Source organism: Sorex araneus, chromosome 4 (genome assembly GCF_027595985.1).
Source record: "Sorex araneus isolate mSorAra2 chromosome 4, mSorAra2.pri, whole genome shotgun sequence".
Taxonomy (NCBI): domain Eukaryota; kingdom Metazoa; phylum Chordata; class Mammalia; order Eulipotyphla; family Soricidae; genus Sorex; species Sorex araneus.
In genome coordinates this window covers 144,402,439-144,427,834 of record NC_073305.1, presented here as the reverse complement: position 1 = coordinate 144,427,834, position 25,396 = coordinate 144,402,439, and the positions used below count along the sequence as shown (strand labels likewise).

Genomic DNA, 25,396 nt, shown 5'->3' with positions numbered 1-25,396 from the left:
ATTAGGTTTCACCATGGTCATTTAAAAAAACATTATAGACCAATGCTTAATCTAGTTTTCTTACTAGCTGTATGGGTTTGATTTTTCCTCAGGTTCTGTGGACATTTGCTCTATGTTTATCCCTTCATTGTTATTTTCTCAAAAAGTTATCATCATTTTATGATCAAGTTATAAAGATGGCAACTACACACAAGAAGGAGAAAACATAACGGTGTCTCACATATTAGAAAAATCCTTTAGAAATGCAAATGCTCTCCTGGGAGTTTGTAAAAGATGGCAATTCTATGAAACAAAATGCTTCTTTTATCATGAGGTTGAAAGAAACTCCAATGTGGCACTGTGGGAAGGATGAGTAAAGAGAGGCTGCTAAAATCTCAGGGGTAGGATGAATGGAGACATTACTGAGACCGCTCGAGAAAATCAATGATCAATGGGATGATGATCATTATCATTATGATGATAATGATGATCATGAGGTGACAATTATTTTCTTCAAATGAGTTTGGGCTGGAAAGCTTGCTCAATGGGTTAGAAGCATGCTTTGTATGTAGGAGGTCTGGGTACACTGTACTACATGATCCCAGAAGTATTATCAGGAGTGATCCCTGAGTGGATGTTGCCCAAAATCCAAGCAAAATTAATCAAAATAATTTGCTTCAAGATGATGTATTCTAAATGTTCTTCACCACTCTAAAGTTTGATTTGCATAAAATTGCTTATAGTTCCTTAGGTCTTTATTTGAAGCTCTGAGAAGTCAGTGAAGTGCCAAGGTCTTATGGAAAAGAAAGAATGAATTTCTGATCCCAAGATACACCTGTATCTTGATATCTCCCAGTGCACTTTTATCAAGAACAATGTTTGAATATTGAGGTTAATTTTGACTTCTGAGATCTGGGTGGTGTTATATTGACAAAATTTGACTGAAGATTGCAAGATATCAATTCTGGAAAGATCACAAATTTGCCATGTTTGCCTAAGAGCCTTTCTTCCTCTTTGTGAGCTCAGAAGGATTTTTCGTGTTTTCTCAGCATCAATAATGCTGGAACCCAGAGAAAGCAGTAAAGAAGTGGGGTGAAATAGAATAGAAACAGTATCTGATTAAGTAACTTCATAGTCTGTGAATCCAGGGCTAATAAGAGCTAAGCAGAGCACAGGAAGTAGGGAGAAGTTAAGCTACAGAAGAAATGTTTAGAAGGTGACCCGTGATGGATTCAAGAGCCCTCTCATCTATTTGGTGTGCTAACAGGTTATAGAGACCCATGGTCAAATATGTTTATTCCCTCTTTCTTTCCTTTCTTGCTCATTTTAGCTTACAGAAGACAGTTTGGGAGTCTCTCTTTAGAAACCCTGGTTAGTTAAGTCAAGAGAATAAGCCAAGGACTTCATTCATTTCATAAGGCCCTTTGTACAGAAATAGGATCTGTGTCTGTTTTAGCAGAGACCTAAAGGTGGGACCATATATAGAAAAATTTAAAAGATAGAGTTTTAATGCCATAAGGTGCACAGTAAGTACTCCACTGCAGGAATAGTAGTTTATACCAAGGTCTGATGTGGGCTTGATATTAAAGCAATAAATGTGTATAATCTAGCAAGAGACTTTTATGAATCAGTAGGGTGAAGTCTTGACTGCTGGTAGTTAGCTATTCTGATCTAGATAATATCTTCACAGATGAAGAAATTATCACAGATCTTCACGTGGGCCTCTGTGAGGCATGAGGGAGGCTTCTGGAGGTGCTTTTACTGACTTGTGTCAGCTAATTTACAGATTCCTAAATGTTTGTAAATACCTACCAGGTATCAAGCACTATTCTAGACACCAGGTATATAGAGCATATACACAGGCAGACAACTCTCTGTTTTCTTACATCTCATTGGTTTGTGTCATACTGCAGGGGTGGGGAGGGTGGTCGTGATAATAAAAAAGAAGCAAGATTAGTTTAAGAATAAGCAATAAACTGTTCATCATTATTGTTCAGGATAACATATACATGTGGTAAAACCACGAAGAAGAGCCAAAGAAAACTCACCATTAAGTTGCTGGTTTGGTGGTAAACTGAAGCTAAAGTGGCACAGACCCATCTGGAAGTCATTTTTAAGATTTCTCAGGCCCAAGATGGGAGGGGCAGAGCAAGGGCATAAGCAAGGAGGGATGGAGCAGGCACCATTCACTCTATTATAAAAAAAAATTTTTTTTAAGAATTTATCAGCTCAAGGCCAGGTTTGTGGTATACCCTATCTCACAAAATACCCACCTCCATAGTGGAACTGAAAAATATTGTGCTTGTATTCTGGTAATTGAAGATATACTCCTAAAGATAATTTGTGCATTCAGAATTGGGAATAACAGACATCTTGGGATAATTCAGCAGTCCAACCTCTGAACAGGCTGCCTACAATCCAGGATCATGTTGTTGTGACCCATTCTCGGGGTGGTGTACTCAGGGAATTAAATTCACAGACAAATAAAAGCTTGGGTTATATCATTTTTTATCCTCTCCTCCTGAAACTTCATTGTGTTACTACTGAAATTTCAGATGATAGCCTATATCTGTACAGATAATTCTACTTTATTTTTTACATAAATAATTGGGGGGGGGGCGTTTGGTCCACACTTGGCAGTGCTCAGGGCTCATTATTGGCTCTGTGCTCAGATATGACTCCTAGTGGTGCTTGAGGACCATATGTGGCGCCAGGGATGCAATCAGTGTCAGCTATGTGCTTGGCAAGCAGAAAGCTGTACTATCACCCTGCCCTGTATCTCAATTTTTAAAAAGTTACCGTAAGTACTTAAGGAAAGATAGCTAATATAAAAGTATCAGCATGTTTCTTGGTAGCATATGTAACAATGGTAGGTAATTTAAAAATGTTATTCATTTATCTTTTACTTCACTTTTCCCTTGCTATTCTCTATAGAATGTATATATTTAATTCAGGTTTCACAAAAGAGTGTATTTGAAACACTAAAAATAGAGTCAAAGAATGATTTGATAGTTCATATGAATAAAAAGCTACTGTATATTAACTTCTTACTAGATGCTAGTCCCAACACTGTTTTCTAAAAAGTTTTCTTACTCAAGCTATAGACCAACTGATGAGATATCCATATTGCATTTGAGAAAACAGGCTCTTTTGACAAAGACTGAACAATCATTTTCTCTGGGAATAGTGCCAAGAACTTTTAAATTCCTAAACTACTTCTTTCTGCTACCCCCAACTACACAAATGTGCAAATTACTGTGGGGAAATACTGAGAATATCGAAGAACATTATGCGGTATTTTAATCTAAACTAGAACATAATCTAGTAATATGTTCACATCATTTAATAATAAGTTTTTCTATAACCAATGCATTTTTCTTCGAACACTAAAGATTTAATTTCATAAATAGGCAACAACTTGTGGTGATGGTTTTGCTCCTGAAATTACTCCAAATATATTTCATACACAACACAAAATATGGATGAACTTAGAATGTGGAAGAGGAACAAAATTAGTCATGTAAATGTCAATTCTGTGAAAGTCATTTTAATCAAGCATTTAAAATTCCCTTATGATTCATCACAGCATCCCTTAATTAGTAAAAGCTCTGTGCCTGTAATATGGTGTTAGAAAAGTTTGTAATTGACAGCATATAACAGAAATGTCATCAATAAAAATATCAGACTATAAAATCATTGAGAAATGTAGTCTTCAAGAAAGTTGGCTTCTATGAACAAACATCCATAGAGGTTTTATTTTTAAAACCTCCCCAGGCTTTATTTGATTTACTGGCAACCACAGGCCTTTGAGTTAGCACTGAGACATCACAAGAATAGCTTCTTTCAGGGTTTTTTTTTTCCCCCCTTTCTCATCATTATACTCAATTCTCCCAGACATTTCTTCATCAGAAGTCTGGTACTTGGGGTCAACAAACTTTCATAAGAAACTTTGAAACAAAGCCAAGGGCATTTAAGTAGAAAGCAAAATTTTTCTTTCAACTTTGGCAAAGTGTATTTCACATGTAAGAGCCAGTGTTTTTTGGAGGAGAGTCCTTTATGAAGCTGAGCCGAAAGTGGATGTTCCCCATTGCCATTGAGGATGCTGTTTTAAGAAGAAACTAACTTGTTCATGCATTCTGTGGGGTGCACACTTGCTGTTTATACACTATCTCATCAGCCAGTGTCATGGTTCCTCTTTTGTAGATAGGACATTGAAGCTTAAGGTGATTGACACAGTAAAGCTGCTAAGTACCTTGCACAGTTGGTCGGCAGAGGGTTTAAGATGACAACTGATTTGCTATTATCCAAAATCTAGGCTGTTTTTCATAACATTATGTTAGCTCTCAGAGAAATAAATAGAATGTGTAAGAAAGAATATTAGGAACTTAAGAATGACCTACATTTTGTTACATAACACACGCCAAGTGAGATTTTAAAGACACATACTAAAGAACTATTCTGTTTTCAAAATTAAGAGTTCTGGGCTGGGAAAATGTTTCAAAGGGTCACATGTATGCTTTGCATGTGGAAGCATGAGATTTGATCTCCACATTTTTTGGCTGCCAAATACTGTTCTTTCTAGACCTGTTTTCATTCTTTTTAAAAAATATATACTTATCTAATTATGTATACTTACATATCCATCACCCAAACAGAGGAGACAGCATTTGCCTTCTGTTTTATTGCCACTGATTTTTGAGTGGCATTGAATCTCACATAGTATCACAAATGTTTTACAACCATCCATGTGGAAAAGAAGTTAAAATTAGAGAAAACTGAATAGAAGCTCTGACTTAAGATTCTGATTGTTTATCTTCTCCTAATTATCTTCTCATCACACAATCACAATATCCTGTTTATCACTGATTTCTCGGGCGGGCTCAGTAACATCTCATTTCGTCCTTTCCCTGAGATCTTAGAAGTCTATCTCAACTTGGCCCTCCTAACGATGTTGCACTGGGGGCTCTTCAGGGTCAGGGGAATGAGATCCAGCTTGTTACTGGATTTTGCATATGAATACACCATGGGGAGCTTGCAAGGCTGTCCCATGGGGGCAGGAAACTCTCAGAAGATTGCCAGTTTCTCCTAGAGGGAGAGGTAGGCTAAAGATATCGCTTCTGAGAGCTTGCTTTTAAGTCTCTGGATGTTGACCATTGATGGGATTACACACACCTGGGTTCCTCTGCCAGTACCTTCATGCATGAGGCCTGTCCGAACATGTAGAGAGGAGCCTCCAGCATGGCTGCAGCTAGGTTCCGGTGGTCTTTGGCTGCCAGGAGCTCTCCTTGGGGTGGGGAGGAAGCTGGAGCCCATCCCCTCCAAGGGACCCCGGGGAAGACAGCCAGGCGTGCGGGCAAGAGACTCTGCCCAATATTATCTTCTCAATATTTTTTAAATTTATTTTTTAGATGAATCACTGAGATATAATTACAAAGCTTTCGTGATCAGGTTTCAGTCAAACAATGTTCCAATACCCATCCCTCCACAAGTGTACATATCCCCCCACCTATATTTCCTATATCCTTCCTGCCACCACCATACTCCATTGTGTAAACACAAAAGGGGCAGCGGCGCTCTCTCTCCTGCCACCCACGTTTTAGGTGTTCTCACGCCACTTCTCTGACCCCAGTCAATGGCGACGGGCAGGTGAAGGAAGAAATGAGGGCCAGGCTGGTTGGTCGCAGTTGCAGTTTATTCCATTCCCATCTCCATTCTCCTCTGATTCTCCTCCTGCTTCTCCCTTCCCCATGCTACTTCATTCTCCTTCTCAGTCTCTCATCAATCTCCTGCTGCCTCTCTCATTCTCCTTCTCCTCTGGCCCTGGCTCTGGAACCCCCAGCCCACTCTTACAGACTTGTTAAATCCCAAAGCATAAGGGGCTGGGGCTTACACATAGGTGTGCTCACAATCAATAGGGGTAAAGTTCTTTCCTTCAGGGTTGCTTCTTCTAGGACAGGTTCTCTTTCAGCAAGACGACTCTCCCAAGACTGAAATTCCAACTATGGGTGTGTTTCTCCTCTCCCTAGTGGTTGCTATCAAAAGGGGCAAATTCATGAAACCCAGGAAGGTGGTGCTGGTCCTGGCCAGACACTACTCGGGACTCAAAGTGGTCATCGTGAAGAACATTGATGATAGTACCTCACACCACCCCTATAGCCATGCCCTGATGGCTGGGATTGACCGCTATCCCCGAAAAGTGACAGTTGCCATGGGCAAGAAGAAAATCATCAAAAGGTCCAAGACCAAGTATTTCATGAAAGTTTATAACTATAATCACCTCATGCCCACAAGGCACTCCGTGGACATCCCCTTGGACAAAACCATCCTCAACAAAGATGTCTTCAGAGACCCAGCTCTTAAACGCAAAGCCTGCCCAGAGAGAGGCCAAGGTCAAGTTTGAGGAGAGATACAAGACCGGCAAGAACAAATGGTTCTTCCAGAAGCTGTGGTTTTAAATGTTGTTTCAATCATTAAAAAATCAAAAATTTTTTTAAAAAAGAGAGGAGAATGTGGGTGTTGGGAAAGATAGAGTGCCACTGCCCCACTGTGATTACACACTCCACCTTCCTCCATCCCCACCCCCACAATAGCCTGCCTCTATGTTAGGCACTTTTCTTCTCTCTCTCTCTTTCTCTCTCTCTCTCTCTCATTATCTCTCTCTCCTTTTGGACATTATAGTTTGCAGTATAGATACTAAGAGGCCATCATGCTTGGTCCTTTTCCCACTTTCATCACATCTACCATCCAGAGCCATCCCTTCCAACCTTCTATATCCCTATTACCCTCTCTCGCAGCCCTTGAGGTGGGCTTCCAACATGGACCAAACCTCTTGGCCCTTGTTTCTACTGTCCTTGGAATATTAGTCTCATAATGTAGCACTGTAGCACTGTCATCCCGTTGCTCATGGATTTGCTCGAGCAGGCACCACTAACATCTCCATTGTGAGAATTGTTGTTACTGTTTCTAGCATATCAACTATGCCATGGGTAGCTTGCCAGGCTCTGCCATGTGGGAGGGATACTCTCCGTAGCTTGCCGGGCTCTCCTAGAGGAACGGAGGAATCGAACCCAGGTGGGCCGCATGCAAGGCAAACATCCTACTGCTGTGCTATAGCTCCAGTCCAGTCTCATACTATGTTTTTTTTCTTTAGCCCACAAATAAATTCAGTCATTCTGTTTCTCTCTCTCTCTCTCTCTCCTTTGAATTATTTCACACAGTATGATACTTCTCCATGTCCATTCATTTATAAGTGAATTTTATGACTTATTTTCTAACAGCTTCTAGACCTGTTTTTCTTTCTCTGGCAGGCCTCACAATCTTTAAGACAGAGTTGAGATTTTTTTTTTAACAGAAAAACTTAGAAAGCATTTTCCTGATTCTTCTCTAATAGGAAGTAACGGAAAGCTGGTGATGTTGATAGAGTATGCTCAATATTTGTAAGCAATAACATATCTATAGAAAGTCTTTGGATAAAACTAAGTTTCTGTTTTTAGCATAGCTTTACAAAAAGAGAAATCAGCAACTTATTTGTGAACAGAAATGAAATTTTAAAAATTAGAAATTAATAATAAAATAATAGTAATGAATCATAGTCATTCATATTTTTTTCATTAATCAAATGTATTCCAGGGTCTTAGAATACATCAATGAATTAAACACAGAGAAAGCGGGAAAGATAACACAGGGGTTAAGGTGTGTTTTCTGGTTTGATCCTTGGCACCACATAGCCCCTAATCACCACCATGAAACAATGTGCATCCCTGGAGGTTTTGGGGCACTATTGGGTGTGCCTCTCTAAATTTTAAATTATCATTCAGCCTTGCTTACTACCAGTGGTAAACACTTGAATAATTCACCACACTTGAAAGTAGTTAACTAATGCAAATTGCAGCATTTCTTTGAGATTTATTCCTCTTTCCAGGTTATTGAATCATGATAATCAGAAGAATCTTGGAAAATAGGGTAGTCACCAAATTGGGACTCTAAAGTACCTTCCCTGGACAGTTAAAAGAGACAACAAAAACAAAACATTGCATTCTTTTAAGTCACTTGATATTTTGGTCTATGTGCTACTTTGGCTTATACAACCCAGATAGCCATTTTGTTTGAATATTGTTAATTCTGGAAGGTTCACAACTTTTGAAAGCAGTGAATGAATATCTCTTTTGATTTTGAAGCAAGTCCTACCCTTTGGAATTCTAGTACATTTTCTTCAGAATAAATTTGATCACAGATCAGGGCAAGTAAGTCTTCTGCCAAGCTTGCCAGTAAATGGCTGTTTTGTAAACACAGAATCTTTGCTTGAACTAGAAACCGCCTCTCTCCTAAAATGTGCTGTGTGGTATTTGATATCAGTGTTTACTTCTGCTGCTGCTTTTAAGACTAGAGAGAACAGTGCCTTGGCAGAAATTCTCCTCAGAGAAGTTTGGTTCAATCTTCTTCTCAATTTAACCGTGCTGTCCAAATGGACTCAAAAAAGATCTGATGAAATGGAGGTACCTGAGGGCCATAGGATCTGAGCTATCTTTATATTACAGCCGCACTCTAGAAGAGAGAGGAAGAAAACAGGAGCAAGGAAGAGTGAGTCCCTGACCTGAGTATCAATGGAGAGAACGAAAGCTTTGTGAAGAGGTGTGAGGAGAAATGTGGTAAGAAATTGAAAAGGCAGCACGGGGCTGGATGGCTCTAGAGCCAATCCCTCCAGGGTACTTACATTTCCATTGAAATGCGTTTCTTTGTTCCCAGTGTTTTTCAGTTCTACCAGTGGGACACACAGTAGATAATTTGTCAAAATTTCTTCTCTAACCAATACTTCCCCATGTCTCAACAGTTGCCATATACCTACCTGAACTTTGCAGGTGAATATAAGGTTAATTTGTTTTTCTTTTCCTATCACATACACTTCGATTAAATGCCTTTATTGTGACCTTATAGAAATGTGTCCCCTATGTCTACCTTAGCGCAAAGTTGGCAATTACTATCAAGAAAGGCCCTATCACTCGGAGCTGTTTTCATGCTGGACTCCCCACCCCAGGAATGGTTACTGAAGTACCATGATGAATTAAGGTATCTTAAATACATAGGGTATTAGAGCAGGGGCAAATTTTCAGTTGCAAAACCATCACAACTTGACAAGAAAGCATGATCCACTAAATTCTTTGTTCCCTAAAATGAAACATACTTTACATGTTGGCAGGTTGGAGATTCAGACAAGAAAGTGACATGACTTTCCACAATAAAAAATTAAAAAAACAACAACAACAACAAAAAAAAAGTGACATGAACTGTCTATGCAAGTGACATTTATAAGACTCTTCCATTAAAAAGGTGGAGGGGGAACAGGTGAGATGAGAAAATGTGAGCCAGGTCAACCTGTCCATTTTCCAAAAAACTATCAGCAGGATGTCTGAAGTTGGAAATATAGGATGGGGCTTTTAACTTGCTGAGAAGGCCAGCTGTCAAAGTGCCTGCTCATTTTAATCATGTCCCATTTTTTTCACCCCCATGTATTCTCTTTGGTTATCTTGCCATGTTTTGTTTGTCTTCTGACTCGCTGCATCGGGTGCAAATGCTCTAAAAGCTCTATCAACAGCACGGGCAGTTTTGCCCACTAGAATTGTCTAGCACCAAACAGAATGCAATGGGTACCATGTCCTGTAATGGTCTGGTCTACTTTCATTAGTGATAATAAAAAGCCTTTTGTGAGTGGACAGTGTACACACACACCCCATAGAAATGTAAGAAAAATGAGAACATGTTTTCTAACAAAACCCTAGGGCTTTTTACAACCAGTTCTTTCACTTGATACATCAGCTATTGAAAGCTTGTCATTGACCTCTACTCCTTGCCCTATCGTCTTCAAAGACGGTGTTACTGATTTATATTGATTTCATGCCTGACCGGAGATACCCCAAATTGTTGGTTGCTTATGATTAGGATGCACAAGAGATCAGAAGGCAGCAGGGAAAGAATGGAGCATTTGCTTCTCTTTCCAGAACATCACAGATTGCTTGCCTGTCCCTTTGCTCCCAAGCCAGGGCTGTGGAGGCAGAGAGCCCTGGGCCTGTGGGCTGAGGCTGCTGCGCGCTCTCCTTTGGAGAACTCTGCTCTTTCACACTCATGCAGGTGACAGATCCGAACTGACTTTTGTATCTTCCTTTATACTTTTTCAGCAAATGGTTTCTATTTTAGGCCAAGTTAGAAAAATTCCTCTAACTCATACTAAATACACCTTGCAGTCAAAGGCTTTTTTCCCCAATTGTGTATGCCTCCAATATGCACTTTGAAAATTCCCACTGACTTCTCCCGTCTGTGCCAGCAGAGGAAAGTTCTCATTTACCTTTCAATGTCAATATCCTCCCTTCCTCCCTCCCTCCTCCCTCCTCCCTCCCTTCCCTCCCTCCCTCCCTCCCTTCCTCCCTCCCTCCCTCCCTCCTTCCCTCCCTTCCTTCCTTCCTTCCTTCCTTCCTTCCTTCCTTCCTTCCTTCCTTCCTTCCTTCCTTCCTTCCTTCCTTCCTTCCTTCCTTCCTTCCTTCCTTCCTCTCTCTCTCTTTCTCTCTCTCTTTCTCTCTCTCTCTTTCTCTTTCTTTCTTTCTTTCTTTCTTTCTTTCTTTCTTTCTTTCTTTCTTTCTTTCTTTCTTTCTTTCTTTCTTTCTTTCTTTCTTTCTTTCTTTCTTTCTTTCTTTCTTTCCTTCCTTCCTTCCTTCCTTCCTTCCTTCCTTCCTTCCTTCCTTCCTTCCTTCCTTCCTTCCTTCCTTCCTTCTTTCTTTTCTTTCTTTCTTTTGTGGTGGTGGTTTGGGTGGCACATCTGGGAGTAGTGAGGGGTCAACTCTGCCTCTGAACTCACAGATCACTTATGGGATGCTGGGAATTGAACCTGAGTCGGTTGCATGCAAGGCAAATGCCCTCCTCTCTGTACTATGGTTCTGACCTTGATAAAATGTGGTACCTAGCTGTGGCAAAATGGGATGAGTGCTTTAGTACAAAGTTTGACTAAACTAAATTAAATGAGAGTCTGAACTCTGACTCTTTCTTATTATTGGAATAATCAAGTAAGTCACTTAGTATCTGAGAGTCTGAGATCTTAATTAAGTGATTTTAATAATAATAACCAATGTCAGATTCAGCTGGATATGTCCAGGAAAGAAAACTATGATGGTTAATGTCTGGTGAACTAAGAAAATGTAAGACTCACAGGTGGCACTGAATACTAAATCTTAGGGGAAATAAGGAAAATATGTTTCTGGTCCATCTAGTTGCCCCAGAACATGAAAGTACAGTACAGTCATCTGGCTTAATGATAACAGTAGATATAGATGAACAGATATTTTTGGTTTTAGGCTCATATCTGGCAGGACTGGAGGCTCCTTTCGGCAGGGTGAGACCCAACCCAAGTCCCAAGCAAGGAAGAGCACTTCAGTCCTTTGAACCATCTCCCTAACATCTTAATACTTTTTAAAAACATAACAAAACACACAGATGAACTGATATAATCTTCATTAAGTTCCTACCAGAGACTGCGCATGTGCCCCAGATCCCTGATTCCAGTATCTCTGTACCATGTCTCCTCAGTCCTGATCAGACAATTTTTTATTACCAGATTGGTTTTCCTTTAATTCAACTTACATTTTACTTGAATATAGCAAGTAAAGAATCTGCCAAGTCCTTTTTGGGATGGTGGCATACCAAGTAGTACCTTTGTACTGTGCTCAGGGATTACCCCTGGTGGTACGCTGGGGACTATGTGTGATATTAGGGATAAAATCTAGGTTGGCTGCATACAGGACAACTGTCTATCTCTATCTCTCCAGCTCCATATCTGGCATAAGGATTTTTAAAGAGAGGAGTAAAGATTATTATGTTTTTAAGATATTTGTGTTGCTGTGAAATATACTTCCCATTGTGTCCCTGTAGCCTTCAGTGAGTTTTTCATCCAAGACTTTAGAGAAGCAGTTTTGAAGCCTCTGAAGAGGGTGGGGATACATGCATGACTGGTCTTGTGTGGTGGGTTGAACTCTTCACAGGCAGGATCTAACTTGATCAGGCGATCCAGGGTGAGGCCCCTTTTCACAGAAACCCTCAGAAACTCAGGAAACTCTTGTCAGGGGGGGAAATGCTGTAGATGGTAGAGTTGGGAAATTCAGTTGCTTAGATCCTGACTGATTTGAGAATTAAAAAACACACAATGTTTATATATATATATGTATATATATGTATATATAATTCAAACCCTCCCCATGAAATAATAAAACCATAGTCAAAATTCCATCAGTCATTGCTACAAACCTTGTATCAGAAGTTATCTGTTGCTCAGCTGTTTCTGAGACTTCAGAGAGTGGGAAGGCAGCGACAAGGAAGGAGAATGACATGATTTTTCCTCCAGTCTTGTAAAAAATTCCTCTCCTTGGGAAATGACCACAACGTTTGAATCATTGGAGGCCCCCTTCCCACACCATCCTTTCCTCTCCTTGGGTCTTCCTGTTGCCATGACCGGGACTCTCACCCACGAGGCTGTGGTACCCTGAGGGCCACAGAGTTTAGAACTTGCACAGTGCTCACTGGGCCTCCTATTCCTTGAGCTGTGTGAGTCACAGGCATACTGGGTGCAGTGTGTGTCAGTGGCCACACACCTGTGTTGTATGTGATACAAGACACTTGGAACTGCTGTGCTGTGTGTCTTGTGTCACAGAGATCGGTCTATTATAGTGTGTGTGAGGGAGCAATAAAGTGGGGAGAGTTCAGACAGCAGAGATTCTGGGACAGTCCTTTGTCACATGGGCAACAATGGGAAAAAGACTTGTGGCTTCTACTTGCAAGGCGGGCACATCTGCCACGGAGCTTCTCCTGGGCCCGCCTGTGTTCCTTGGAAGTTCTGCCCTGTTCATAAATGCACCTTATTCCTCAGACATTGTCCTGTACAATGTATGAGACAGCACACTTTGCACTTCATGCTGAGTCTATCAGTGACAAAGGATCACTGAGGACCATGGCTGAGGGAGACCACACTCTCTCATAACCCGCTTTTCGTCTCTGTCAGACATAGATGAAATGTTATCATTGCAGTTTTGTGGGAGCCAGGAGAGGCTCTTAAGCAGTGCTTCAGGAGCCCTGGGCAGCTTCAGGTGACACTCTACCAACGAGTTCAGATGGTTGTACACAGAAACCCAAGAATGAGGTGCTGCTCAGGTCTTGCGGTGTTGGGGATCACCAGGGCCACCTCAAGTATGTTTGGGGGCCCCTAGGGTTAGATATGGTTCTCAGACAATCATACGGTATTGGGGGTCAAACCCGCTCCCCTCCCCCATGCTACTGCTCTGGTCCCTAAACATAATCTTCATAGTCTTTATGTAGTATTTATTTATATTTATTTATATTTTAACACTTTATTTATTTATTTATATTTTAACACTTTATGCAGATTTGGTAAATACTTGAAGATGATCCATATATCTGGAATATTCCAAGTATAATAATTTCTTCTGTCACTCCCAAAAATGGACTGGAGCAATAGCGCAGTGGGTAGGGCATTTGCCTTGCATGCAGCTGACCTGGGTTTGATTTCTCTGTCCCTCTCAGAGAGCCCGGCAAGCAACTGAGAGTATTCCAACTGCACGACAGAGCCTGGCAAGCTGCCCATGGTGTATTCGATATGCCAAAAACAGAAACAACAAGTCTCACAATGGAAATGTTACTGGTGCCCACTTGAGCAAATCGATGAACAACAGCACGACAGTGCTACAGTGCTACTCCCAAAGACTAAAACTGGACCAGTCAGACAGTTTTAGGCTGTCTTAAGTGAATAAAGAAGGGGACGGTGAGATAGTAGAGTGGGCAGGGCACTTGCCTCGCATGCAGCTGACGTGGTTTGATCACTGGCACCATAGATGATTCCCCAAGCATCACCAGGAGTGAACCCCTAGGCAGAGAGGCAGGAATAAGTCCTGAGCTGCAAGGTGTGCACTGCCCCTCCCCGCCCTCCACAAAGAGGGAGAGAACAAGGAGCTGGGAGCCTTTCCCAGAGTATGATCAGAGGGATATCCGATCAGTGTTCTCTGCACAGATTTCCGCCAAAGGAGAAGGCTCAATCCCTGCTAATCTCGCAGGTAGGCAGAGACCCTGGAGAAAAACTCATCAGATCTCCCTGGGAATTCTGGATGCCTCCTCTGAAGGCAAAGGTGCTTCCCGGGCAGCTGTGCCTGCCCTCCACAGCAACTGTCTCATTCTGCGGGAATGCAGAGAATCCGAGGCCCTTTCAAGTCCAGGTCAGCAGCTGACACTTCCCTCCTCCTCTGCTGAGAGATTAGCCACACTCAGCCCAGCACAGGCCCACGCAGCGGGGCTACGTGTCTTTTCTTTTCCTGTCTGTGTTTGTTCTCGCTTCCTTTGGGAGGTAGCATAGCAACCCTGTGCATCACCCCTTCCACACTCCACACCCACCCGCTGCTCTTCATCCCAATTGTTAATGGCCGCCTTCCCCTCAGGTTCGGCTTCGGGCACAAGCACCCCGGGGTAGCAAAGCTCTGCCCTTTGCTGCCCCAGCTCTTGTTCCTGTCTTCCTTGCTTGGGATGACCCAACCTACTCTTACCTCCCTGTCAAATTTGTATTCAACTGTTATTTATTCAAGCACGCTAGCACCATTTCTGACTTTCCTAGGCATAGTTATGTCAACTTTTATGCTTTCATTAACACCTTGAGCAAACTGTTAGAGCACTTATATAGTTATTTTGTTGTTGTTGTTGTTATTTTCAACTCCTCTTAATCAATTACCTCAGGACAAGACTGTAATCATCTTAACACCCCCTTCTTCATGCACTTAGACCAGGAGTCGTGCCTGCTTTCTAACACATATATATAGTTGAGTCACTAAGTTATGATAGTTACTAAAAATCTAGTTAGAAATGCTTTTTTACCTCTGGAAAAGTCTGAGGTCCCTCTTGAACATATCTCTTTTTTTTGGGGGGGTGGAAGTGGGAGAAGCACTAATCAGTGCTCATAGCATACTCCTGGCTCTGCACTCAGGAATTACGCCTGGTGGTGCTCAAGGGACCATATGGATGCCGGGAATGAAACCCGGGCTATCCGCGTGCCAGGCAAATGCCCTATGCACTGTACTATCACCTTCGCCCCTCTTTAGGTTTCTTTTAATAAAAACTGTATTTCTTCACAGAAGCTAATAGTAAAGGAGGAAGGAGGGAGGGGAGGGGAGGGGAATGAGAAAGAAAAAGTAAAAGAAAAACTGGTAGCTAGCTCAAAGGACTGGAGCCAATGTTTTGCATGAAGGAGCCCTGGGTTTAATCCCCGGCACATGGCCTCTCTCACTACTCCATATGGCCAACACCCCCCTTTACCCCCGCCCCCGCAAGCTTTCAATATCCTTTGAGGTTGAATACTAAAACTCAGCATTCATAGGTCTAATACTGCTTACTAAAATCATTCCCGGATGTTTCTTAAAGTTTTCAATGTGCTCCAAAATGAATTCACTCTCAGTGTCTTCTTTTGTTTTTAACATTCAAGTTTTATTTAATTTTATTTATTTATTTTTGGGTCAGGGGTTACTCCTGGCTCTGCACTCAGGAATTACTTCTGGCTGTGCTCAGGGGACCATATGGGATGCCGGGGATCAAACTCGGGCCAGCTGCATGCAAGGCAAACGCCCTTCCTGTTGTACTATCACTCCAGCCCCTTCAGTGTCTTTTATCTTTCTATTTTTTCCCACTGTGAGTTAGTGGCCCTTGTATACTTAGAATTGCTGATGGCAAATGTTTTAAATGATTCCAAATTTTCCCTTACACTCACACCCAGATCACTGGCAAATACTTCCAAACAAACATTAATACCACACCTTGGTGCCAGCCATTGTGCTTGCTTCTCCTCGTTGCAATAGTTTCCTACTTTTCTTCCTTGCTTCCGTGCTTGCTGATCTCCCCTCAAGAGGCAGAGACTCTTCTCCACACAGAATCTTGAGTGCTCCTTTAGGTGGTAAGTCATTATCATCACTGATTCCTTCCTGATGGCATCATTTTTCCTGCTCTAAACTCACCACTGGCATTTTGTTTCCTGCTTCCTCTCACAACCAAAAAGTCCCTGGAATATATACTAGGTAGTAAATAATTGCTAAGTTTATGAATTAATAATTGAACCTTAGCATAAGAAGCAGACATGAAGGAATTGTAACATGGAACGCCATTGTTTGGTCACCAAATAAGGCATAGAATCTGCATACACTGTCACTGTCACTGTCACTGTCATCCCATTGCTCATTGATTTGCTCGAACGGGCACCAGTAACATCTCCATTGTGAGACTTGTTACTGGTTTTGACATATCAAATACGCCATGGCAGAGATTGCCAGGCTCTGCCGTGCAGGCTGCATACTCTCAGTAACTTGCCAGGCTGTCCAAGAGGGGTGGAGGAATCAAACTCAGGTTAACTGCGTGCAAGGCAAGCACACTACCTGCTATACACTATATTTTATAAAATTGTTTTAAATTAAGAGCAAAATGTTCCAGAATCATCTGAGTCGCAAAGAGCACCTCTTTCTCTTTATTTGCCCCCCCTTTTTTAATTGAATACCATGAAATACAGTTACAACAGTTACAAAGCTTTCATGTTTGAGTTCAGTCACACAATGATCAAACACCCATCCATCCACCAATGCACATTTTCCACCACCAATATCCCCAGTATACCGCCCCCTTTCTAACCTTTTCCCTACCTCCACGGCAGACAATTTTCCCCATACTCTCTCTACTTTTGGGCATGATGGTTTGCAATACAGATACTGAGAAGTTATCACGCTTTCTCCTTTATCTACTTTCCGCACACATCTCCCATCCTGAACAATTCCTCCAACTATCATTGTCTTAATTATCCCTTCTCTATTCCAGCTGCCTTCTCCCCCAGCTCATGAGACAGGCTTCCAGCTATGGGAGGAGCACCTCTTTCATAAATTAATAGCACAATATCAATTGATCCTAGCCAGTTATTTTGTATGTAGGGGATTGGCTTCTGCAGCATTGGAAGGAATCAAATTCAAAGATGCTTATAATTTCTTAACTTGAAAATGTTTGATATTGGGGTAAGCTTCAACTATCTCACTTCTTGAAAATATAGATGGTCTTGTCCTGCCTAAATATCCCTTCATTTAATCTAATTTCTAAACTGTACAAGTTAGTTTGCCAGAAGAAACACACACACACAGAAATAGAACCTAGTTTGTTAGGCTGAATAGGGTGTGGAGTGGGGTGTGCAATGTATCACTGCATAGATAAACCTTTTTGACAATCTCTGCTCCTTTTGTTTCCTGATACCTGGGTCAGGGGGCTTTGGAAAGTGCCCTTTACTTTGAAAAGTAATGACAAGGAGTGAATTTTCAAGTGCAGCTCATTCACACTTGTTTGAGAGATTGTGTTCATGAGGAAAACTGTTTTAACACTGCGGTTGTTTGCAGTAATTTGTTTGGAGGTATATTTAGACAGGAAGCTAATGTAAGATGAAGTCATTGGTGTCGACTCTAACAGATTTTTAAGTGATTGGGTAGAAAGGTTGCTCACCCAGCCTTTGGGTGGAAAATTATGACAACAAATCAAATATGAAAATTATAACAACTTCACCTTTCAGTATTTTTAAATTAAATTGAATTTACTTTTCAAAACATTTATGGTCTAGGTTTCAGAGGCAGTTCCTTATAACCTGCAATTATTTGCGACTTTTAAATTCATCATTTAAGAATTGGAAACATTGCCTACTTATGTAATTTTAGACTTTAGTAATTTCAGTTCTCATTCAGAATCAGAAGATAGCAAATAGCATACAAAGCAAGGCAGTTCAAATTCCTTAGCTGAGCCTAGCAACTAACCTTCATCACAAATTGCTCAGAACAATTTTCCAACTCATTGACAACATTCTCCAGTTTCTGCTGAGTGATTTTGCAAATTGCTTCCATCATCCCTGTTCCAGGTCCCCCCAAACAAAATGCCTTTGGTAGCTAAGTAAATACTTGCCGCTGGCTTCTATCATGCCCAGATCCTAAGTTAATAAAACTTCATGCACCAGTCCTTGTAAACACCAGACCTACATAAAAATAGCTTGTTTAGATTAGTAATTAGTAATGCATGATAACCATTTCAAGAAATGCAAATAATGCATAACTGTTTTAAAAAATGAAAAAATATAGAAAAGTAGTAAACGTTATTTATTTATTTATTTATTTATTTATTTTGTCTTTGTGCCGCACTCTGTGGTGCTGGGGGCTACTCTCTGTGTAGTGCTCGGGGATCACTTTCTGAAGTGCTGGGAACTATATGGTGCCAAGTGGAAGCCGGGTCTCCCACTCCAGCCCCTTAAATAATCTCTCCAGCCTCTAAAAGTTCTTTTTCTTTTCTTCTCACTAACTAAACTCACAGCTGTGTTCATAAATACAAACACATGTCCAAATACAAACTAGTATATATAAATATTAACTTTTTAAATTTCTTATTCTCTCCCTTTATTATTTCTTTCTTTCTTTCTTTCCTTTCTTCCCTCTGCTCTTCCTTCCTTGCTTTCATTCATCCTCCTTCATTCATTCAGCCTTCCTTCTTTTTTCCCTCCTTGCTTCTTGTTTTCTTTCCTTCCTCCACTTTTTTTCTTTCTAAAATAGTGATGTTTCTTTAATAATTTTCCTCCTAGATATCTCTCTGGACTTAGTTACTAAAATACTAAAATACAGAAACCCAAAACTGAGAGGCGGCTAAGTGTGGTCACTCGACCTCATACCCTTCATCCTCAACAATGGAAAACAAATTATCTAATGCTTCCTTTTCAGCAGGTCTGACTTTAGGGGAGAGACGCTCCAAACAATAATAGTGAGTTTTGTTGAAATATTGTATGCAATCAAAGTGAAAGTAAAGTGAAATTTATTAGTTACACAGGCGGGGGGGGGCTAAGGGTGGGGGGGCTAGGGGCGTGGGGGGTTAGGAGTGTGGGGGGGCGGGGTGAGCTATATTGGGATTCTTAGTGGTGGAATATGAGCACTGGTGAAGGGATGGGTATTCGAGCATTGTATAACTGAGATTTAAACCTGAAAACTTTGTAACTTTCCACATGGTGACTCAATAAAAAATTTAAAAAAAAATAATTTTCCTGCTAAATCCTATCACTTGTATCACTTGTAGTCCTGTTGATCTTCGATTTGCTCGAGCAGGCGCCAGTAATGTCTCCATTTTTCCCTGTCTCGAACTAGTGCAGCCCAATGATATCTGCTTGCTCCAGGAACAGGAAGAGCCTCACATTGTTCATTCATGGATTTGACGAAGAAATCTGACCATCTAGTTGGTGGGTGGCCACGAGGTCTGACGTCCCATGGAATCCAGTCGGTAATAGCTCTAGTCCAGCGGTGGTCTGAATCACATTACATGACCGGCCCATCTGATTTTTGATGCCTTGGCAAATGAGACAGCATCCCTGATTTTTGACCGTCGACTGTCGTCGAAGGTCAGAACTCTGGATTTCTTCTCTCACTTGAGTGAGACGTGATATTCCTAGCATAGCTCTTTTGATTCCTCTTTAGGATACCCTAATAGCATTCTCATCCTGTTTGCATAGGGCTCAGGTCTCTGAGGCATATGTTAGTGCAGGAAGAATGGTGGAATCGAAAAGATGTGCCCGGAGTTGGAGGTTCTTTGTTCTCTTAACCAATTCTTTGACACTTTTTTTTTTTTTTTGCTATTTGGGTCATACCCGGCGATGCTCAGGGGTTACTCCTGGCTCTGAACTCAGGAATCACTCCTGGCGGTGCTTGGGGGACCATATGGGATGCTGGGAATTCAACCCGGGTCGGCCATGTGCAAGGCAAATGCTCTACCCATTGTGCTATCACCCCAGCCCCTCTTCAACACTTTTGAATGCACTCCACGCTCCTCTCTTCCTCCTGTGCAGTTCTGGCACCAAGTCATTCCTCATGTTGATTTCTCAACCCAGGTACACATAGCTGCTGCATTCGGAGATGGAGATGTTCGTTCCATTGAGAGCAAATAGAGCTTCAGGGACCAGTTCTTTTTTCATGAACATCGTCTTGTTGAGAATGTCTGAATGCAAGGTTCTGTCTCAGTGGAAAACCAGTAGGACCATTCTGTTGTACAAGAAGGGAGACATCCACGACATCGGCAACTATCACCCAATCTGCCTGCTGTCTGTCGTCTACAAGTTGTTCACTTGTGTCATCCTGAATAGAATAGGCAGAACACTAGACGAAGGAAAACCATGCGAGCAAGCCAGGTTCCGAAGGGGATTCAGCACAATAGACCATATCCACACAGTGACCAAACTCATTGAAGTTTTGCAAGAGTTCAAGATGCTGCTCTGTTTAACGTTTATTGACTTAAAGAAGGCCTTCGATTCTGTTGAGACTGAGGCGGTCATCAAAGCCCTGGCCAAACAGAACGTTCAAACTCAGTATATCAAAATCCTCCACGAGCTGTATTGTGGATTCACCACCAGGATCTCACCATTCTACAAGGAAGTGATCATTGATGTAAAGAGAGGGGTGCGGCAGGGTGATACCATTTCACCGAAACTCTTCAGTGCCGCCCTTGAGAACATCATGTGACGACTGGAATGGGAAGGAATGGGAGTGAAGATAGGCAGTCGGCAATTACACCACCTCCGCTTTGGTGATGACATCGTTCTCATAACACCAAACATTAGCCAAGCAGCACAAATGCTGGCCAACTTTGACCACGAGTGTGGAAAGGTCGGATTGCAGCTAAATCCTAATGGATTCTAATTTGTTCTATTAACTTCTCATTGTTGGGTATTTAGGTTGCCTCCATTTTCTTTTTTTTTTGGCCCACACCAGACTATTTTCAGGGGTTACTCCTGGTTCTGCACTCAGTACTTCTGGTGGGGTTCATGGGACAATATGGGATACTGGGTATTCAACACCAACTGAGTGTGTGCAAGACAAGCACCCTACCTGCTGTACTATTGCTTTAATATGCCACCATTCTTCTATTGTTGTGTTAGTTTGGGGCCACACCTGGGAGTGCTCTGGGCTTATTCCTGACTCTGCATCTAGGAATCACTCCTGGTGGTACATGACAGACCATTTATGCAAAGCAAGTGCTTTACCCACTGTACTATCTCTCTGACCCTGTCATTAAGTTCTAAAGGTCACTAATAATGTTGCCAATGTATAAAGATGGGGAGGAAAGCAGGGAAGAGAGACAGAGCAGGAACTCAATCTCTGCTATGTGATAGTTTAGGACTCAGATGCTAACACATCATCAGAAACCTGCTTAGCCAGACCTTTGATAGCAGAGAACTGACATTTCAGTCATCATGCTGGCAGCCATTGCTTCCTGCAGGTCAATGCCTGGTGAGTATTTAGAAGGGGAATTGGGGCAACGGCAACTCCAAAAACATCTCACACACAGCAAGCAAATAATGCAATAAAGATCCTTCCATCTTATTGGGCTCCTTGGCTAGTGCACATCTCAGCATTCTCCGATTCTCTATTGAGAATCCTGGTATTGACTCAGAAAGATGGCTCAATGTGCTGAAGCATTAGCTTTGATTCTTTGCATCTGATGTCTGATCCTTGAACTCCCAGCACCATCAAGAGTCACCCCAAGCACTAAGCCAGGCGTGATCCCTTAGTGTTGCCAGGTGTGGCCCCACACTGAAATCATCACCATCATCATCATCATCATCATCATCATCATCATCATCATCATCATCATCATTATCACCATCATCTTCGTCATCCTGACATTGGGATTCTAAAAAGGCTGAGAGTCTCTAAGAACCTTGAGATTAATCCAGTCCTCCCATGTTTCTCATCCTTGCCATCGACACAGCCCCCAATGCAAAATTCTCTGCTCAACCAGACTTTATGTTTTGCTTCTTGTTTCACACTCCCAGGACTGTTCTCTGTCCCAGCACTTTTCACATCTTTTCTTGCATTCACATGAATCTGCATCACAGTCCTCTACCCTATCACGTCTTCCCAGAAAAGTCCCTTCTACTTCTTCCCATACTGACCCTGACTCTGAAGGAATAATCATTAACCCAAAGGCCTTTCAAGACCATGTAGAGGCTGATTAGCCTTCATCTTCACTATGTCTGCACTTGGATCTGAAGACAAAGATAGCAGCAATGAGAGGAGATTTGGTATTCAAATAGCACCCTGAGCTTCAGCAATAGCACAATGGGCTGAACTAGGGCTTTGCCTACAGGACCAGGGTCTGTATTTGTGGTACTGCCCTGTCCCTTGAGCACAGCTGGAGTAATCTCAAGCGCTGCTGTATATAAACCCAAACCATCACTGTATCACTGTCATCCCATTGCTCATTGATTTGCTTGAGTGGGCACCAGTAATGTCTCCAATGTAAGACTTGTTGTTACTGCTATTGGCATATTGAATACGGCACAGGTAGCTTGCCAGGCTCTGCCGTGCAGGCAAGATACTCTCGGTAGCTTGCTGGGCTCTCCGAGAGGGGTGGAGGAATCTAACTTGGGTCGGCCGCGTGCAAGGCAAACACCCTATCTGCTGTGCTATAGCTCCAGCCCAACCCAAACCATAAAAAACTAAAAGTGTATGGATTCTCTAACCTATGGACTCATGTCTTTGGGTGATAGCATTCTCCTCTCTTCCTTGTCACTCTTGTGTTATAAACTCTTAAGTCATTTCCCTTTAGTAATGGAAAACTTAGGTTTCCATGTGCATCACTCTTATTTTTTAGTCCCACCTTCATCTTAGAGACTGTCACAATATGGGGACTCAGTGAAGACCTCGAACACCTTGACTTCCTCCTAGACATTGTTTCCTATGTAACACCATTTCCACCATCCCCATTTCTGTATACATTCCCATCAGTCAGAATCCTCCTCTTCTAAGATCTGAAGTTTTTATACTGCACTTCTGACTTACTCTCCACCACACACACTTTACAACCTTATTAGAATCCTGACATTAATATCCTAAATCTGTCTCATTTTATTTCTTAGTCTAATGAGTTTTGGTCAGATTCATCCTTACTTTCTATTCTACTCTTCCTATCTTCTCCTTCAGTCTATGCTCAGATCTTTGTCCAAAAGTCACCTCCCATTGTAGTATTACTTTGAAGGGCCCATCAGCATCTAACTTTTCCTAATTTTGTGGGATGCCTTAGAACTTGCACCCCTGACCCCCCAACATTCGCCCCCCTCCTTTGCAGGGTACTTGTATTTTTTTCTTTCCACATCTCCCACATGATAAAGGACCCTTTCAATGGTGACTGACACTACCTAAAAGTTTCAACTTTCTTGTCCAATGTTTTACACTCATTTGACTTTCTTTATACTTTCCTGGGGTGATAGACTTGTCATCCTCCAACATCTTCACTTCCCAGGCCCACAATGACTGCCAAATTTATTTGACCTAGTTGCCCTCTTTTCAGAAAGTAATGTCACCCAGCATCCCACTGAACATCTTCCTTATTGAAACCCATAAACAGAAAATCCCACCCCCACATCCACCCCGCCCATCGCACCAAGGTAATACCTTCATCTTACCAGCACCCCCTAGTATCACCCACTTTGGAAAAATGCCATTTTGTTTTATTTTATTTTTTTACTCCAAGGGTGGGGGTGGGTGGAGAGAGACACAGCTGACTTGCTCGGGGCTTACTCCAAGCTCTGTGCTCAGGAATTACTTCTGACAATCTTGGGGTACCACATGTGGTAGTCAGTTGTATAGAAGGTAGGCACTTTAACCCTTATACTATCTCTCCTACTCCAACACTACTTTTAAAAATGATTGTTATAATTGTGGTTACAGGTTACAGTTATAATATTTGTTGCTTTAATATACAGAGTACTACATACCACTACCATAAGATGCCCAATATCCTCCACCAATGTCCTTAGATTACTTCTAGCATCTTTCTTTCTTTCTTTCTTTCTTTCTTTCTTTCTTTCTTTCTTTCTTTCTTTCTTTCTTTCTTTCTTTCTTTCTTTCTTTCTTTCTTTCTTTCTTTCTTTCTTTCTTTCTTTCTTTCTTTCTTTTTCTTTCTTTCTCTCTCTCTTTCTTTCTCTCTCTCTTTCTTTCTTTCTTTCTTTCTTTCTTTCTTTCTTTCTTTCTTTCTTTCTTTCTTTCTTTCTTTCTTTCTTTCTTTCTTTCTTTCTTTCTTTCTTTCTTTCTTTCTTTCTTTCTTTCTTTCTTTCTTTCCTTCTTTCCCCTTTTCCAATTTTTGTAACCAAGCCAGAGGTTAGTCAGGGTTCAATACTGTCTATTTCTTTGTATCGTCTCTCTCTACTAGAGATGAGTGAGATCATGTGGTATCTTCTTCCTCTGACATATTTTGCTTAACATGACTTTTAGTTCTATCCAGGTTGCAGCATACTGAATGTTTTAATACTTTTTTTTATATCTGTGTAGTATTCGATTGTGTATACATATTCTGCTTCTTTTTTCCAGTTATCTGTTGTTGGGCATTTGGGTTGGGTAAGCACTGCTTTGAAGGGTATTTTCCAATTTCTTTTTAATACTTTATGTCTCGAACATTGACATTAAAGTGACTGGCAATTATGATTTTCAACATATTTTTGCTACAAAATAGAAAATCCAGGAACACAAATAGAATTATGATAACAATACCTCACAGTTGTATAGTGCTTTATTATAATCATAAACATATTTCTATTTGTTATCCTATTTGATCCTTATATTAATTCTAGGTACCATTATTTTCTCTTTATAGATGGGAAACTGAAGCACAATGATATAAAGTGATTTCTGTTTGTTAAAATGCTTAATTTATGAGCAGAAGCTGTTATGAAGGCACACGATTCCTAAATATAGACCTCTTTCTGTCCTTTCTAACTTGTTGGCATTTATAACAATACCTAAGTAGGCTCCAAAATGGTGATAAGGGGATTAGCAGCAAGGTTTGTTTTAAAGTCCAAAGCTTTGAGACCTAGAAAATCTTCTGTCATTGTAAAGTAGAAGTCTGGGGCATTACAATTGGTCCACTGTCCTTGAACTTTCCTAAAGTTCAAGTAAAGACCTGTTTATCAAAATACAAGCTCTATTTTTAGAGTAGATAAGAGGGAGAATGGGCATAGATGTGAAGTTTAATCAAAAGCGCTATCATTTAGCGGTGTGAATAAACCAGTTATCCAGGGTCTCAGTAGGTCTAGCACATTTGGCCTCATTATCTGGGGAGCACATGATTTTGGATTTCAGCTCTTGGTCACAGGCTGATGACTCAGAGCCATGGCTGCTGAAAGCCTGTTGAAAACAGAATTCCAGGATTCAATAGAAGCCAAGAAACCTTTCAACACACTCTCTAAATAGCATGCGATAGCTACTTATAGAAAACCAGAATAGCACTTGAGTTGTTTGGGAGAGGGGGCAGGGCTGATCTGTCAAGTCCAGGTATTCTAAGGGCGGAGTAA

General features: G+C 41.4%; 1 pseudogene; it reads left to right on the top strand.

The window, feature by feature from the left end:
- Positions 1-6,028: 6,028 nt before the first annotated feature.
- LOC101559422 (60S ribosomal protein L27-like) lies at positions 6,029-6,434 on the top strand (annotated as a pseudogene).
- The last annotated feature ends 18,962 nt before the right edge of the window (positions 6,435-25,396 follow it).